The sequence below is a fragment of the Bubalus bubalis genome, chromosome 20, assembly GCF_019923935.1.
Source record: "Bubalus bubalis isolate 160015118507 breed Murrah chromosome 20, NDDB_SH_1, whole genome shotgun sequence".
In the NCBI taxonomy this organism is placed as follows: Eukaryota; Metazoa; Chordata; class Mammalia; order Artiodactyla; family Bovidae; genus Bubalus; species Bubalus bubalis.
Window position 1 is genome coordinate 27,720,927 of NC_059176.1, and position 16,894 is coordinate 27,737,820.

Genomic DNA, 16,894 nt, shown 5'->3' on the forward strand with positions numbered 1-16,894 from the left:
TTCACGTATTGCTGAAGCCTGGCTTGGAAAATTTTAAGCATTACTTTACTAGCGTGTGAGATGAGCGCAATTGTGTGGTAGTTTGAGAGTAGTGAAAGACAGTAATTTGTTAATTTAAGTGAAACCTTATGTATTCACTATAGGTTAACCACCAAGAGTATTGTGAAACACAAGCTAATGAGTCAAACATGTGTGAAATTTAAATGGTGTATAAATTAAAATATGTTTTCATCTGTATCAGGGCATTAAGCAAATTTAAAATGGTTTATGGAACATCATTTTGGAAACAATCACAAGGCTGAACAACTGAAAGAGAAGAAGACCCCTGTAAGTGAGCCATAAAATATTAGAGCTTAAAGGAAACACAAATCATTTACTTTAACCCTTTTGTTTTACTGTGGAGGAAACTACGGTTCAGGGAGATTGTATTAGCAGGAGTTAAAATTCAGGTTCCTGACTTCCAGTCCAGGGCTCTTTGAAATAGATCCGAATAACATGCTATTTGAACATAATGATGTTCTCGTACACTGTAAGAGGCTATGGCATATATTGCAGATGGAAAGAAATATTCCTAGGGCATAATTTTTATCCTGGAGCATGAGGAGGTTGCTAAAAGTAAATATATTAAATATGTCTCATAACCATAAAATAAAAACACTATGAACTATAAACTTAACATTATTACATTTTCTTATTCAGCCCATCAATATTATGGTATAACAAGAACACTGCCTTCTCCTAAGATGTTTTTCTAATTGCTTTTGGATATTGTTTTGACCTTTAAAAGAGGAAGGCATTCTAAAAATAGAATGCTGTCAAAATGGTTTGAATTTCAAGAAAAAAATCTTACACCTGTTGGTTGAGAAACAAATACTCAGTTCAAAAGTATGACATTTAGAATATGTCTTTGGTAAAAAATTCAGCTATAGACATCCACTGTTAAAAGATAGCTTGCCTCTAATTTAAAATATACAGCAGAAATTGTCTGTCTTAATTATTTCCTTCATCATGAGGTAATATGATCTTCTGACCAAGCAAATATATTGTTATGTGCCTGTGCTTTGCTTTATTTCTCATTAGAGCATTTTTATAGCAACGGGAAAGGGCTGATTCCATGGCTTATCATTCTCCCTATCTGGTGCTTTCCTTGAAGATTCTTTTGAAACTCACTAATGTATCACTCAATCCACTGAGGATTCATGACTTAACGGAGAATAAAGAGCCATTCCTGAAGGAGACTCAAATTCGCTAAAGAGAAAGAAGACAACCACCAGTAGGAGAATCGACATATCTTTCAAATGACCTGGGAAACTCTAGCTCTCTTTTAGAAACCCCATAGAGAGGGGAAGCCCATCAAAGATGTCTGGGCAATATCCCTGCTTTCAGTGGAAGGATTTAGAAACTGAATGGTGTATAATGACCTAACCACCAGCCACAAGGGCTTCTCGACATGGTATCTGGAAAAGCAAGAGTCACTCAAGGGTGTTCAGAACCTTGAAAAGCATCACTGCAATAGAGAATTCATTTTCTACATACTGAATACAATCAAGTTGCCTCTCTCAAAGGGTATGTGGATTCATTCATTCATGCAACAAGAATGTACTGAACCCCACCACATGCCAGCCACTATTCTAGGAGCTAAGGAAACATCAGTGAACTAAATAGACAAAAATCTCTGCCCTTGTGCAGCTAGCTTTGTACCAAGGGGAGACAAACAATATAGTAAAATGTATAGTTTTCAAATGGTGATAAGTGCCATGGAGAAAAATTAAGCAGGAACAAGAAATTACATGAGATAATATATATGTGCCTAGCACAGTATAAAAATTTTAAATATATTAAAGGGTTTTTCTTTTCATTAATAAAAGCTCTGAAAATTATTTCATTGGTTTCATAATTGAAGTTGAGAAATTAAATATTTTCTTGGAGGAGCAATAATCTTATCCCACTACTTCTGAGTAGTGAAATAATAATAACTTTTATTTATCAAATGCCTGCTCTGTGCTAGTAACTTTACATAAAAACACTTATAATTCTGTAAAACGGATGTATGTGTGTGTGTTCAGTCGTGTCCAACTCTGCGACCCTATGGACTGTAATCAGCCTCTGTCCATGGGATTTTCCCACCAAGAAGACTGGACTGGGTACCCCCTCATTTTATATATGGGGAAAATGACACTCCAAGAAACTCAAAATCACAGATCTTGTCATCTTATGCTAGAACTAAGATTCAAAGGTAAATATGCCTGGCTCCAAAACCCACCATGCCAGGCTCTATTCTTGTTTACTGTTTAGGTTTAGGAGTGTCAGGAGATGGAGTGAGTCAAGAAGGGAAACACGGCTATTGCTCCCATATGACCACCCACCCCTACCTACCTCCCAACCACTTATCTTCTGAGAATATCAGTCTACATACATGTGAACAAGTTGTTAGATTTTAGGATTTCAAAATCTGGAATGGGAAACTCTCATTTGGTATAAGCTAGGCAAAAATTCACTTTAAGTTTGGTAATGTAGCTTTTCCACCACCATTTGAAGGTGTAGGGTATCCTTGAAAAAAAGCTTTTTTTTTTTTTTTTTTTTTTGATTCCTCAAACTGGCTGACAGAACTCGTTTGCAACTTTATGTTGGCTATCTGGGCATATGCAGTATTTACAAAAGGATGATGTTAAGATTTAGCACCTAAGAACCAGAAAACACCTAAAAACATCACGCTAGAGACCATGATTTTTGTTATTTTCTTAAAGAGTACTTTTTAAAATTAAAACAAAATATATTCACCTTCACAACAAATAAACTTAATAATATTAATCAGAGCAAAGACCAAAAGGAAAAACACTCTAAGTAAAAAATAACATGGTGAAATATGTCTCTTCTTTAGCTGGTTATGCTACCTTTTCCATGCCTCTGCCTCTTAGCACATTCATTTTCAGTTTAGTAAAAATTCAAATGTTTAAAAATCATGTTATAAATTATTTAATACTATATCAGTGAAAATCATAATATCTTAATTCACTAATCTGATTCTTATAGTTCTCTGAGCAGACTAAAATTGAAGAACATAGGGAAAACCACTGGACCTAAATCAAATACCTTATGATTATACAGTGGAAGTGAGAAATGGATTCAAGGGATTAGATCTGATAGACAGAGGGAACATTTCATGTAAAGATGGGCACAATAAAGGACAGAAATGGTATGGACCTAACAGAAGCAGAAGATAGTAAGAAGAGGTGGTGAGAATACACAGAAGAACTATACAAAAAAGATCTTCATGACCCAGATAATCATGATGGTGTGATCACTCACCTAGAGCCACACATCCTGGAATCTGAAGTCAAACGGGCCTTAGGAAGCATCACTACGAACAAAGCTAGTGGAGGTGATGAAATTCCAGTTGAGCTATTTCAAATCCTGAAAGATGATGCTGTCAAAGTGCTGCACTCAATATGCCAGCAAATTTGGAAAACTCAGCAGTGGCCACAGGACTGGAAAAGGTCAGTTTTCATTCCAATCCTAAAGAAAGGCAATGCCAAAGAATGTTCTCACTACCACACAATTGCACTCACCTCACATGCTAGCAAAGTAATGCTCAAAATTCTCCAAGCCAGGCTTCAAAAGTACCTGAACAATGAACTTCCAGATGTTCAAGCTGGATTTAGAAAAGGCAGAGGAACCAGAGGTCAAATTGCCAACATCCACTGGATCATCAAAAAAGCAACAGAAATCCAGTAAAACACCTACTTCTGCTTTATTGACTATGCCAAAGCCTTTGACTGTGTGGATCACAACAAACTGTGGAAAATTCTGAAAGAGATGGGAATACTAGACCACCTGACCTGTCTTCTGAGAAATCTGTATGCAGGTCAAAAAGCAACAGTTAGATCTGGACATGGAACAACAGAATGGTTCCAAATAGGGAAAGGAGTACATCAAAGCTGTATATTGTCACCCTGCTTATTTAACTTACATGCAGAGTACATCATGAGAAATGCTGGGCTGGATGAAGTACAAGCTGGAATCAAGATTGCTGGGAGAAATATCAATAACCTCAGATATGCAGATGATACTACCCTTATGGCAGAAAGTGAAGAAGAACTAAAGAGGCTCTTGATGAAAGTGAAAGGGGAGAGTGAAAAAGTTGGCTTAAAACTCAACTTTCAGAAAACTAAGATCATGGCATCTGGTCCCATCACTTCATGGTGAATAGATGGGGAAACAATGGAAAGTAAGAGACTTTATTTTGGGGGGCTCCAAAATCACTGCAATGGGGACTGAAGCCATGAAATTAAAAGATGCTTGCTCCTTGGAAGAAAAGCTATGCCCAATCTAGACAGCATATTAAAAAGCAGAGACATTACTTTGCCAAAAAAAGGTCCATCTAGTCAAAGCTATGGTTTTTCCAGTAGTCAGGTATGGATGTGAGAGTTGGACTATAAAGAAAGCTGAGTGCCACAGAATTGATGCTTTTGAACTGTGGTGTTGGAGAAGACTCTTGACAGTCCCTTGGATTGCAAGGAGATCCAACCAGTCAATCTTAAAGGAAATCAGTCCTGAATATTCATTAGGAGGACTGATGCTAAAGCTGAAACTCCAGTACTTTGGCCACCTGATGTGAAGAACTGACTCATTGGAAAAGACCCTGATGCTGGGAAAGATTGAAGGCGGGAGGAGATGGGGATGACAGAGGATGAGATGGTTGGATGGCATCACTGACTCAATGGAACCTTGCCGTGATAGCTACTCTTTCACCATCCCCTCTCCCCATTTTTATTAGTTAGCTATAGGTCACAAAGAGGCTGACACAACTTAGTGACTGACTAACAAAAAAAACTGAAAATGCACAATTTTTAAACTATGTTCATACACCTGTTTTCACTTTGCATATAACCTTCTACTACCTAAGGCCTTGCTCTTTTGGTAATTTCTAGTTAATGCCCCACATAGACTGCCTGCAAGAGCGATTAATATGCATTCCAGACACATTCTCTTTTAAATCACACAAAAGCAAAAGCAAGTTAAATATAATGGAATATCACAATTAACTATTTAAAGCTAAATGTAAGCAGACTGCTTCACAAGGGGAGCTGAAATGTCATTTGGTTTTAGATGGGCTATTTTTATGCTAATATAATGGGAATAAACAGAAGCAGGGAAGTTGGGTGCCTAGGGGGCTGCTGGTGGGGAGAATGATGGTGGGTTGATAGCTATCTCACAGGAACAGTGATAGGAGACTGCTGGGGTATAAACAAAGGATGAGCACTAAGAACTGAAAAAGCTGAGAGCATGTGGCAAACAGACTTTGAGTGGGCCAGAAAAAGTAATGAGTTGTTTAGGAAGACACATTTATATGGCTGAGTCCCTTTGCTGTTTACCTGAAACTATTATAACGTTGTTAATCGGCTATACGCCAAAGTAAAATAAACAAAGTCTGAGTATGATTTTTTTAAAGAAGAAAACACATTTAAATCAAGGAATTGAATGAAAAGAATGGAAGATGAGATGGCAGCCCCAGCTACACCTGAAGCTCCATCTCAGAGTATCTCTAGAGCAAGGGAAGAACGAATCAGAATGTCTACAAGCAGAGCCCAGACAGCATGGTGTTAAACCTATGACAAGCTCTCCAACTAATATACATGTGCTTGCCTTTGGCTGTCCTAATTTGGAAAGTGTTTCTTCAACACATGATCTTGCACATGGTAGATATTTGACATACTTGTTGATTGTTGACTGCTGATGAAATTATCTAAAGCAGCTGGCTCTACAGCTTGTACAGTGGTGGACGTGGTGGGCATTAGGATAGTTACATAGGGTAGGAATTAGGCTGTAAGTCCTTGGAACTTGATCCTTAGAGAAGATTCCATCTCTACGACATGACAAAAGCCCCTTATGGATTTGTCAGATCCTTGTTTACTGTCATACAGCCACACACACACACAAAAAAAAAATCAACTTTTTCCAGTGCATCAAGTACCATCATTCATGTCAGTTCTCTAATGCTTCTCTGTTCATCTGCAAATTAGTACAGCATCTTCTCACTGTGACATGACAGGAGAGAATGCGTCACCTACTCTAAGGTCCAAGAATCTGTCACCATCTCACTGTGGAAAATTCTTCAAGAGATGAGAATACCAGACCACCTGACCTGCCCCTTGAGAAACCTATATGCAGGTCAGGAAGCAACAGTTAGAACTGGACATGGAACAACAGACTGGTTCCAAATAGGAAAAGGAGTACGTCAAGGCTGAATATTGTCACCCTACTTATTTAACTTATATGCAGAGTACATCATGAGAAATGCTGGGCTGGAAGAAGCACAAGCTGGAATCAAGATTGCCGGGAGAAATATCAATAACCTCAGATATGCAGATGACACCACCCTTATGGCAGAAAGTGAAGAGGAACTAAAAAGCCTCTTGATGAAGGTGAAAGAGGAGAGTGAAAAAGTTGGCTTAAAGTTCAACATTCAGAAAACGAAGATAATGGCATCTGGTCCCATCACTTCATGGCAAATAGATGGGGAAAGAGTAGAAAGTGTCAGACTTTATTTTCGGGGGCTCCAAAATCACTGCAGATGGTGATTGCAGTCATGAAATTAAAATACGCTTACTCCTTGGAAAGAAAGTTATGACCAACCTAGACAGCATATTCAAAAGCAGAGACATTACTTTGCCAACAAAGGTCCGTCTAGTCAAGGCTATGGTTTTTCCTGTGGTCATGTATGGATGTGAGAGTTGGACTGTGAAGAAAGCTGAGTGCCAAAGAATTAATGCTTTTGAACTGTGGTGTTGGAGAAGACTCTTGAGAGTCCCTTGGACTGCAAGGAGATGCAACCAGTGCATGCTAAAGATCAGTCCTGGGATTTCTTTGGAAGGAATGATGCTAAAGCTGAAACTCCAGTACTTTGGCCACCTCATGCGAAGAGTTGACTCATTGGAAAAGACTCTGATGCTGGGAGGGATTGGGGGCAGGAGGAGAAGGGGACGACAGAGGATGAGATGGGTGGATGGCATCACCGACTCTATGGATGTGAGTTTGAGTGAACTCTGGGAGTTGGTGATGGACAGGGAGGCCTGGCGTGCTGCGATTCATGGGGTCACAAAGAATTGGACATGACTGAGCGACTGAAATGAACTGAACTGAACTGAATGGCAGATCTGGACTTATGAACATTAGCATGGCTGGAACTACCTTGCTGAAAAAGAGTTCATTATAAATATTGACTGTAATTCCCTTTTTTAATTAGAAAAAGTGAACTCTTCCTACAGTAATATAATCTCAAATTATAGGCACCCAGCCTCCTAGAAAGAGAGAATAGAAAAATAAAATAGTGCTAAACAAATACCCAACCAGCATAAAAATGTTGTGTAATTTAAATGAGAATTAAACAAAGCAGGTGCTAAAAAGTAATCAAGTAGTGACAAAGGGTGGGAGAATTAATTCAAACAATGAGCCAATAGGATGGTTAATCAGCTTGCTTTGCAAAGAACATTTGATTTCTCCCCTGAAAACTGCAGTCGTGACAAATAAGCCTGACCTATGAAATATCTTCAGGTATAATGTAATATGTCCCTTATTGCCTATAAAAGAAATGCCACTGAATTACAGGTGTATGGTGCTGAATTATCATGGATGCTTCTAAATTACCATGCATGGTGTCTTTGGTCTGGGTTGTCTGACAATGGTTGTTCTGTTTTTCAAACTCTACAACTGCTATTTGAATTATTCCAGAATAGAAGTTTCAAACTAAAAGGGCTCAGGCAGCAGCAGTGGGGGTAGATGGGCAGGAGCAGAGGGAGACCACGATGGATTGGAGGATACTGCTGCATCTAAGGTGCTCAACTCTTGCCAAGTGAGTCACATCATCTAATTCTTAGACAAAACCCAGAACCGTGCATCAGTTTTTTATATCAAAGGCGCCATACAGATGGCTAGGTAATTTGCGAGGTCCAGTGTAAAACAAAAATGCTGAACCCCTTGCCCCCAAAATTGTTGAGAATTTCAAGCTGGCAACAGTAGAGCATTAAAGCAAGTGTGGACCTCTCTCAGCACAGGGCCCTGTGTTGCAGCACAGGTTGCCTGCCTGTGAAGCCTGTCCTGCAGCTATATAAAACAAACTCAGGAATCACCTAGTGTGAGACCTGTTCTAAAGCTTCTACATTCTCTCCTTATTTCCCCTTGGGACTCAAAGTAACAGGGCTGGAAGAGTTTGGAGTATGCCCTATAGTGAAAGAACTGAGACAAACATAGCTGGTGGCTGACAAGGGGAACAAGTATCCCTTGTTCTCACCAAGTCTTAAAACCAACTGGGGGCTTCAGCTGTTGATAGGTGTGTGCTTGTGGATAAGAAATCTTAGGCCTTACTAATCCAAAATACATAAAAGTTTGTTGCCATAGCCAAAGTCCTATAAAAAGTGATACTCCCTGGAAAAGCTTTCCCACTCATGGCCCATCTATAGAGCTGGGTATGTCGGACCACCATCAAAGAGGAACAGTTAATCCGCCAAGTGACAGTCACAAGTTAGATATCCTTCACACATGCATGAACATGAAAAACTTCATGAAAATTTATAAAAATACAAAGTTTTGCATACATTAGTTAATACGATTGTTTAGACAAATGCTTCCCATTTAAAGTGATGTTTGTAAGGCTTACTAAGGTGAATGAACAGGTTGCTCGTGGCTAGAGGTGACTGGTACATACCTCCACCAGCATGCTGGCCATTTAGAGGGCTCACTAGAGAGTTTTTAAAGATGAGAACTATCTTTCATTAAAATAAAAAAAATCCTTAAACTGATCTGTCATATACATTTCATATTTCCATACATCAGGTTTACATCAATTGAGATAGACATGTAAAACAATTACAATTATACTTTTCATAACAGCTTAATACCAACAAAATGCTTATTGCCATATTGGCTATGGTCACACCCAGTAAGAGTCTAATCCAAACTCAAGAAGAAAAAAATCAAAGCTATTCTTCAGTGCAGCAATTTTACCTCCATGTGTAGGCCATATGTGTATGTGTGCACAGATAATTGGTGTATCATTGAAACATAAGTAAACAGAAATAGTATTACGGTATCAAAAGAATAAATTATTCCACTATAAATTTACCTGTTTTATTTGGTCTCTCCATCCCCATTCCTGATAGAATGTAGTGGGGAAGAAATCTGCATCTATCTTGTCCCACTGCTATGTTCTCCAACATCGCCTGGCACATAGTAGATACTCAATAAAAAGTTCTTAAATTAAATTGAATACATAGGATCAAAACAAGTTATCAGTCCCTGATTCTAGGATTTTTTAAATAGAGACATGTGGCAGAATTTTTTCCCTAAATTCCACTGGCTTTTCTATTCCCCAAATAGAACCTAACTCCTGTAGTCACTGTACCCAGCAGTTCTATTGCTTTCTGTCAGCCTCTAATTCCCATCGCTCACAGAGACATGAGCTTGGGCCTCCTTGAGACAGGATGGGAGAAACATTTAACTTCTTCCCAGAACCTAGAAACAGCTAATGAGCTCCGAGGAATAATATTTCTAAGTATTCACCAGACCAGAATCAATATCAATGTGCTGTCAGTGTGTGCATTAGCCCCACAGTCAAACAAAGAACAGCCCTTACAGCCCAATAATGACACTGGGTGTGGATAACTGGGGATGGGCAAGATGATGCAGAGATGACTGTATCAGCTCTCCTCAAACACAAGGCTTCCAGGATGTTGCACAAGACTGTCATTCTTGTACTCTGTCAGAAATAGGAAGCATTTAGACTCAGCCACTGATAATATTCAGCAAAATAACTCTCTTAACTTCTTAATCCAGGAGATGGATTCAAAGTACACCTTCCTGGCTATAAGAGAAGTTTACTCCTCTATTCCTTGTCTGGTGTTGGCAGGGAAGTCAAATGCCTTAAAGTTAGCAGAGCACTACATAATGCAGCTGATAAGACAGGTACAACAAACTTGAATCATTACTGACTCATGTAAGACCTGCTTTCAGTACAGCTCCATCATGCCCACACTCATTCATGTAGCATTTCCCATACACAGATCCTGCTAGAAAGGTATGTCGAGCAAGGGTACTGGCAAAAGGTCTGAGTATCCGTTGTGCATTGCTTTAATCTATAGGATCAGAGTAGGATCTGACGAAGATTCATGCTCATCCCTGTAGTAAAACTGATCTTAGTGTTTTAAATGAGATTTCATTCTATGAGTGAAATCTGATTTTCCAATCAGAATGAGAAGGGTGGGGTGAGTATGATAGAGTAAAGGTGACTGCTCTTATGGTATACACCGTTAAGATGTCAAAAAACTAAGATGACTGGGTAAGCAGGTGGGTATCACAGTCTGGCCCAGTCACTTATTAACTCTATGACCTTCGCCAAATTTGGTAACCTGGTGAAGACTTGGTTTCTGTAAAATGTAAATAAAAATATCTAATCCTATAAAATGAGATTGTTACTCTCTATTTCATAATGTCATTATACAGGCCGAATAAGTTATGTTCAATGTTTAGTTCAGTGCCACACAATAAAAACTGAATAAATAACAGCTTGGTTGTTATTATGATTTTTATTTTTATCCCCCCCACCATGGCCTAATTATCCAAGGAGTTAACTTATTTGTAACTTTGTAATTCAATGAAGAAAGCTATAACCAAAAGCATAGAGAAGGTTAGTTTCTCATGAGGCTTCCATGGTCTAAACTCGGCCACACAATAAATATGATCATAATGATCTTTCTCTTATCACTGTGAAAGAAAATTCTCTACATTCTAGAAAGTTTCAATGAAACGCCACAAAATGCAGCCATAGAGCAATCTCTCCCTTCCCCGGTACACACACACACCCCATCTACCCCTTGGGGATATATTAAAACTAAGACAACTGAAATAGCCTTAGCCAATAATTAAGACACACAGCTAATCAGAGAGCAGCACGGGCTCTGCAAAAAAACCGAGCACTCAGGATAACAGTTCCCATTATTAGGGCTTTGTTCTCCTGGAGCAAAAAGAGCACAAAAGCATCAAGTTGGGGAGCTGCAACTGTATTTTAAATATGTGCAGAGGTGAGGAGAGATCACAGGCACCTCTAAACTAGAAGGATATTCCACCAGATAACTGCGTCAGCCCACACCCACCAGCGCACTCCCCACCCTCGAAGCATGACTCCACTGTTTCTAACACTATCCTTAAGGAATCTGGCTTCTGCGACTTCCAGTAATTGTACAAATCACCCATGATGAAGCATCTAAGAGCACTGTTAGACAAAAGAAACAAACATTAAGCAAATAGGAAACTCATTAAAATGCTGCCTTTGGTTACTTTTATTCCTAGCAATTTATGTTATCAAACAAGTCTTTCTTCATTGCTTTTCCCTGAAAGTAACACTTCAAATGAATTTCAATGGCCACTGAGTGATTTTCTCCAGACCCACATAATCCAGCCATGATATGCACTTCCCCTCCCCGCCCCCCACCAACCAGCACTCCTCCTTGTCACCCTAGAGCCTCTGACTTAGCTGTGTTCACACCCAGAAGTCCCAGGAGAGCTTTCTGCTCACATTATACAACACAAAAAAGCAGGCAATGAACAACCAACCCATGCTCCTAAATGCTTGCGATAAAGCCAGACTGAGCTGACCTCTCCCATCCCATAGAGCTGCATATCATAAACTTAAAAGAACCAAGAGCAGCCTGTGTGTGATATATATAAACAAACTAATTAAAACCCAAGGTCTTTCATTCTAGCTAGTGCCTAATAATGGGACCAATATGCTTGACTCTGTGCAAAAAAAAAAAAAAAAAAAAATCACTCCAAGCTGGCAAGAGGTATTTCTTTTCCTGCTCCCTGTGAAACATCTCTTTCAGGCTCAATAAACAGCCTAAAAGAAGAGGAACTCAAGGGTTGCCATTCATTCCTGTAAGACTTTTCAAATAAGAACTATCAGCTTGGCAGCATTGAGCCAAAAGACCACTCCCTGATTCCAAGTGGACATATTGATCAATTGCACTGACATGTGCCTCCTCCTTTCTCTCCCTTAGTAACAATCAGCTGCACCAGGGAAATCCATTTCCCAAAACAAAAGGCAACTCACTGCTCCTTATCTGACAATGCCAAGTCGTGTATTTAAAAAAAAAAAAAAAATAATAATGGTGATGATGAGGCCTAAAGACAGAGATAGGAGTTTAAATAAGCACCATACGTGTTTATTGTAGAGTTTCAGAATTGAGTTGAGGTTATGACCAAGCCCAGAGATCTGTTTTCACCACAGTCGCTGAGGGTTCAGCTATTTATTCATCTTGCCAGATTCTGGTTAAAGTTAAGCAACACCACTGCCACTTCCAGAGGCTCTCCACAGGGTTACCCTTCACTGCAACTGCCGCAGAGGAGACTTGGTACAAGTCAGCCTGCAAATAACTCCAGCTATTTTGGAGACTAGCGAGAGATGAAAAAATATCATGGCAGTTTTTCAACTAACTATGAAGGCCATAGACTGAAGGACTAGAACATAAATCAAAAGGCTTAAGTAATTTCATTCTGTTTAGGTCTCTATATTTTTAATAAATTCTGTCTTAAACATGCAAGAGGTCTCCTTTCACATCAGGGTTATGTCAGATGCTTATTCAGCATTCATTTCTTGCCATGAAGAAACTGAAACCCAAACGAGGTAAATACTGAATTTCATACTGTAAACCACTTAATATTTCATAAATCACAAGAGCAAATAGGGGACCAATGAGCTTTCCCCACAAAAAAGAAACATATCTTTACAATCTTTAAATACTGTGTACTGCTCAATTTAGAGCCTATTTGGGGCTTTGCGATAGAAAAATATCTTATGTTTATGAAAAATTCCATGAGAACACTAAAAATAACAGGCAGAGATGAAACAAGAATAATTCCACATATTTTTATTTCTCTATGACTCTTACAGGGCTTTGTCTTAACCCAGCAGCCTGAAAACAGATTTAGGTAAAACAGCTCTTCTTTCCCTAGTCCATTTTAAGCAGACAACATCCCCCATCACTGCCTCAGCAGACACCGGCTAACCAAGAAAACAGCCGAGCAATTAAGGCCTAGACATTTAACACTCACCATCTCCTGCTCCCACCGTCTTCTTTTGATGTTTACAGCACATCTGTAGGATGCAATACTAGGAGATGCCTTGTTTGACCTGCTGCATGATGCTGTGACATCAGTTCAGATGATGCAGCTCATTATGGGAAAGACTGCTGTTGCTATGGCAACTGGGATGTGCTAGGAATCCTTGCTGCATTTCCAGTGGAGCCTGAGACAATACGGAAGCTCTGTAAGAAACAGACGATATGCAAAATATAGACCAAAGGAAGAGGATCCCTCATTGGACAAAAATCCATAGGTCTAAAAGGGATTTCCCTGAAGTCACTTTGGAAAAAAATAAAAATTATCTTCTACTTTTTTGTTACACATGTAGGAAGGGGAGAGGGAAGAATGAGATTTAGTGCTAAACAAATTAAAAACTCAAATGGACAATGTTTCTCTGTTAGGCAATTCGATTACTTTTTCCTCTCTGGACAGCATTACAATTAATTACCTTTTTTAAAAGTTACTAAAAAGAATTTTTATCATTTGTCAAAAACCAGAAGAAAAGCAAGGAACAGAAAAAGAATTATAAATGGAATATAAACAGCTGAGAAAGTGACTGTTATTCTGAAGTAAATAGGTTTTAGTTCTACAGAACACAGACAAACTCCTACCAATGAAGTCTGTCCTAATCATTTCTACTGATGAACAACAACCCACAGAACCTTCTCACACAGAGTAGCCCCAGCTCTCACTTGAGCATTGGATAGGCACATGGAAGGAGGTTTAGAATCTAGGGGCCACACAACTTCACCTTCAACTTCTGGGGTCCCTTCCCTTGATCTGCAGAGATCTCCTACCACTCAGAGCCAAATGCAAGAGTCTTTTCTGGGACCAAACCTGGTAGTTGGAACAAATGGCAACCTGCTAGAAAGTTCTTAAATCGTTTGCATTCCTAACATTGGGGTTCTGTTTTCTTCTCTATGAGGCAATAAGACACAAAGGAGAAAATTACTCATACACCTCCCCCGACAAAAGCTGAAACTGCATGAAAAGCCACCTTTATATAAGACACAGTAAGGTTATTTCTCCAGTTAGGAAAAGAAAAGCAAATCTAAAACAATCATTTCTTTCCAGTCCTGAGCAGAAACAAACATTATGTGATGTGAACTGGGGGAAAGGAGATATGGGCAAAAGCAGCCATCTCTTGCATATTTAATATTCTCAGACCACGGATAGAGAGAGAATCAAGCTGACCTATATCCACTCTATCTGCACAACTCTGGGGAAGAACCACATTCTAAAACCCCAAGTCTAATGAGACAATTACATTGTCCCCTCCCACTTGAGATTTTAAATGCCATTGTTAACCAACAGCATCGGGGATGGGGGGATGAAACAGCAGAAGGAATTCAGGCAGTTTCTTGGTAAATGGGGGCTGATAAAATGTCTGAAAGGTGCCAAGATCCTAGCAGGGTGCACCATCAGCCATGCACAGAGCATTTCCTCCCTGATGGAAAGCCAAGACTATTCTTGCTTCACTTAATGAGGAATTGGGAGGCCAAAAGCAAGACGTGAAGCTGCCTGCCCAAGTCATCCATGCTCTCAGTCATAGGCCAAGCCTGACTCCCACCCTTTATCTTAGACCACATGCCACACCACGGGAAGTAAACAAGCAGCTACTCTAGCACAAAGAGCACTGATCTGGGATTCAGGAAACCCAAGTGTTAATGCCAGTTCCTCCAGTGAGTATCTGTGTAACATCAGGTCAGTCAATTAACCTCTCTGGTCCTCAAGTTTTTCATCTGCAGAGATGATGGATTTAGCAATAACCATGGTTTTTAAGGTTTTTGTTAGTAGTGGAAGCCTTTCTTCTAATGATATAGACCAAAGCTGGGCTGCCCTGGTTGAGAGGGGAGAAGAAGCCCAGAGTCAAAGTTGGTAAGCTCTTCTCGAGCTCACCTCACCTCATCTGCCTATGATCTGACCCCTGAAGGCACCTCTGATGAAACCCTTAGCTGGGGAGGAGAGTGAAAGTCATGGGTCTATAACAACATTATGAGCCTTTCCCTAGCTGAAATCCATGGTTCTATAGAAGGGAGAGAGAAGGGTAGGATCAGGTGTTCCAGACTTGAATATGGCTTCTCAGGATGAATTTGCTTTGCCAGAAGCAAGTCACTTGTATGGTGGGAAGGGATGAATGCTTCATCAAATCTGCTTCAGAAAGTGTATTTGGGGATTTCAGTCACAGTAAACAGAGCCTTAATCGATCCAATCACTGAAGAAACTGTGTAAGGCATAAATTGGCACCATTAGCATGAAGCATATGTAGAAGGGAAAAAAAGCCCTGGGCTCTGGAATGGTTCATGAGACTCAATAATGACACACCTTAAAAGGCTAGGGCCAGGGCCAGAGCTGGCAAGACCTCCTCAAAGGAAGGTACAAGGCATTCTCCATTTTTTCTCTTGGACATTCCTGGACTTGACAGTGATCACATACCCCAGTCAGCTTAAGCCCCTTCCTCTGTTCCTTCCCAGGCAAAATTCCCATCAGCAAAGGCCAAAAAGCATCCAAAAATCCAGGGAAGGTGGATTAGTTCCTGAATGAACACCTAGATTTGGAGCCTGAAGCAAACCTTGGGGTGACTTTCGCCAAAGAAACTGACCCCAACCTATTCAAAAATCTCCCTGTCATCTTCTGAATTTAAGATCTTCTCTTGCCCAGCTTCCGAGTTAATATGGTTTTCTGTTTCACTAGACTTAACTCCAAACATAAACATCTGACATAAAACCAACTGGCAGAAGTCTAGCTGTGCTGTGTTACATCAGTAAATACCTATACATGTCAGGACCAACATATGACGCAGGGGTTTATGAGCTGTTTAAACTCTGCATTGGTATTTCTGGGGCTTTCCTGTTTTCATATTTAGTTTTTTCATAGGTCTTAATCTTATCTACTCAAGTAGACAACACTTTAGGGTATTACCAATGTCTTGTGAGACTTTTTGATTTCCTCATAACCTTTAGCACACTCCTAGGCATAAGTAACCCCCTAATAAGTCCTTCTTAATTATTTATTTATTTTTTGTTAAAGTAATATTGTTTACATTCCAACCAAGGAAAAATTTCCTAATAGCTTTCCTTATCACTCCAGAGTTTGAAATGTTATAAGATTTTACTAAGGCTTGTATGTGTAAATCTTTTCCCCTTCCTTTGCTGCCAAAATAACAAAAAGTAATTTGCTACTAAGAAGATCTGACCAAAAATGATAAAGCAATCCAGAAAACAAACATTTTCAATTTGTCATCAGAAACAGAAGGAACAGTGATCATGATACCTGTTTCAAGTTATTTACAACTGAATCTTTTAATTAACATAGCATTTTCAGCTCACATAGTCTTTTAGACTAGATTCCTCCCCTTATCTAAAGAAAATTATGAATAAAATAACTAACCCTCATTTATACAAATTCTTCTCCCAGCAAAAGCAAAATACATTCTTGAAAGATAGGGTTTCCCAAGATAACTTTAGTTAGAAAAAGTGATTCATTTTTTCTATGGAGAAGAAACAAATTACTTCATACCTTCATATGTAAAATTCCAGTAAATAATACAGTAAAAGTTCACTAAATCAAAGTCAAAAGCAGCTCTGATAAAAGAGCTTTGTTTTACAGGGTACAAACATATTTTTCAGTGAATAATCCAATAATCAGCTCTATATAAAGAATAGAATCACACATCATTGGTAAAGTAATCTTCATTTGCTAGGGTGTCGTGAAACAAATGAGAGAGTTGAAATGCTGCAACCTAGCATAAGCATCCATT

At 39.3% G+C, this 16,894-nt stretch overlaps 1 protein-coding gene across 2 annotated transcripts in view; it reads right to left on the bottom strand.

The window, feature by feature from the left end:
* Positions 1-13,257, bottom strand: part of AKAP6 (A-kinase anchoring protein 6) — a 497,045-nt gene extending 483,788 nt beyond the window's left edge. Inside the window, exon 1 of one of the 2 annotated variants that reach the window (XM_044933227.2) lies at positions 13,105-13,257. The gene's annotated coding sequence lies outside the window, so the exon portion shown is untranslated. The remainder of the gene's footprint in view (positions 1-13,104) is intronic. The other variant, XM_044933232.2, reaches the window with a different exon arrangement.
* Between the last annotated feature and the right edge of the window lie 3,637 nt (positions 13,258-16,894).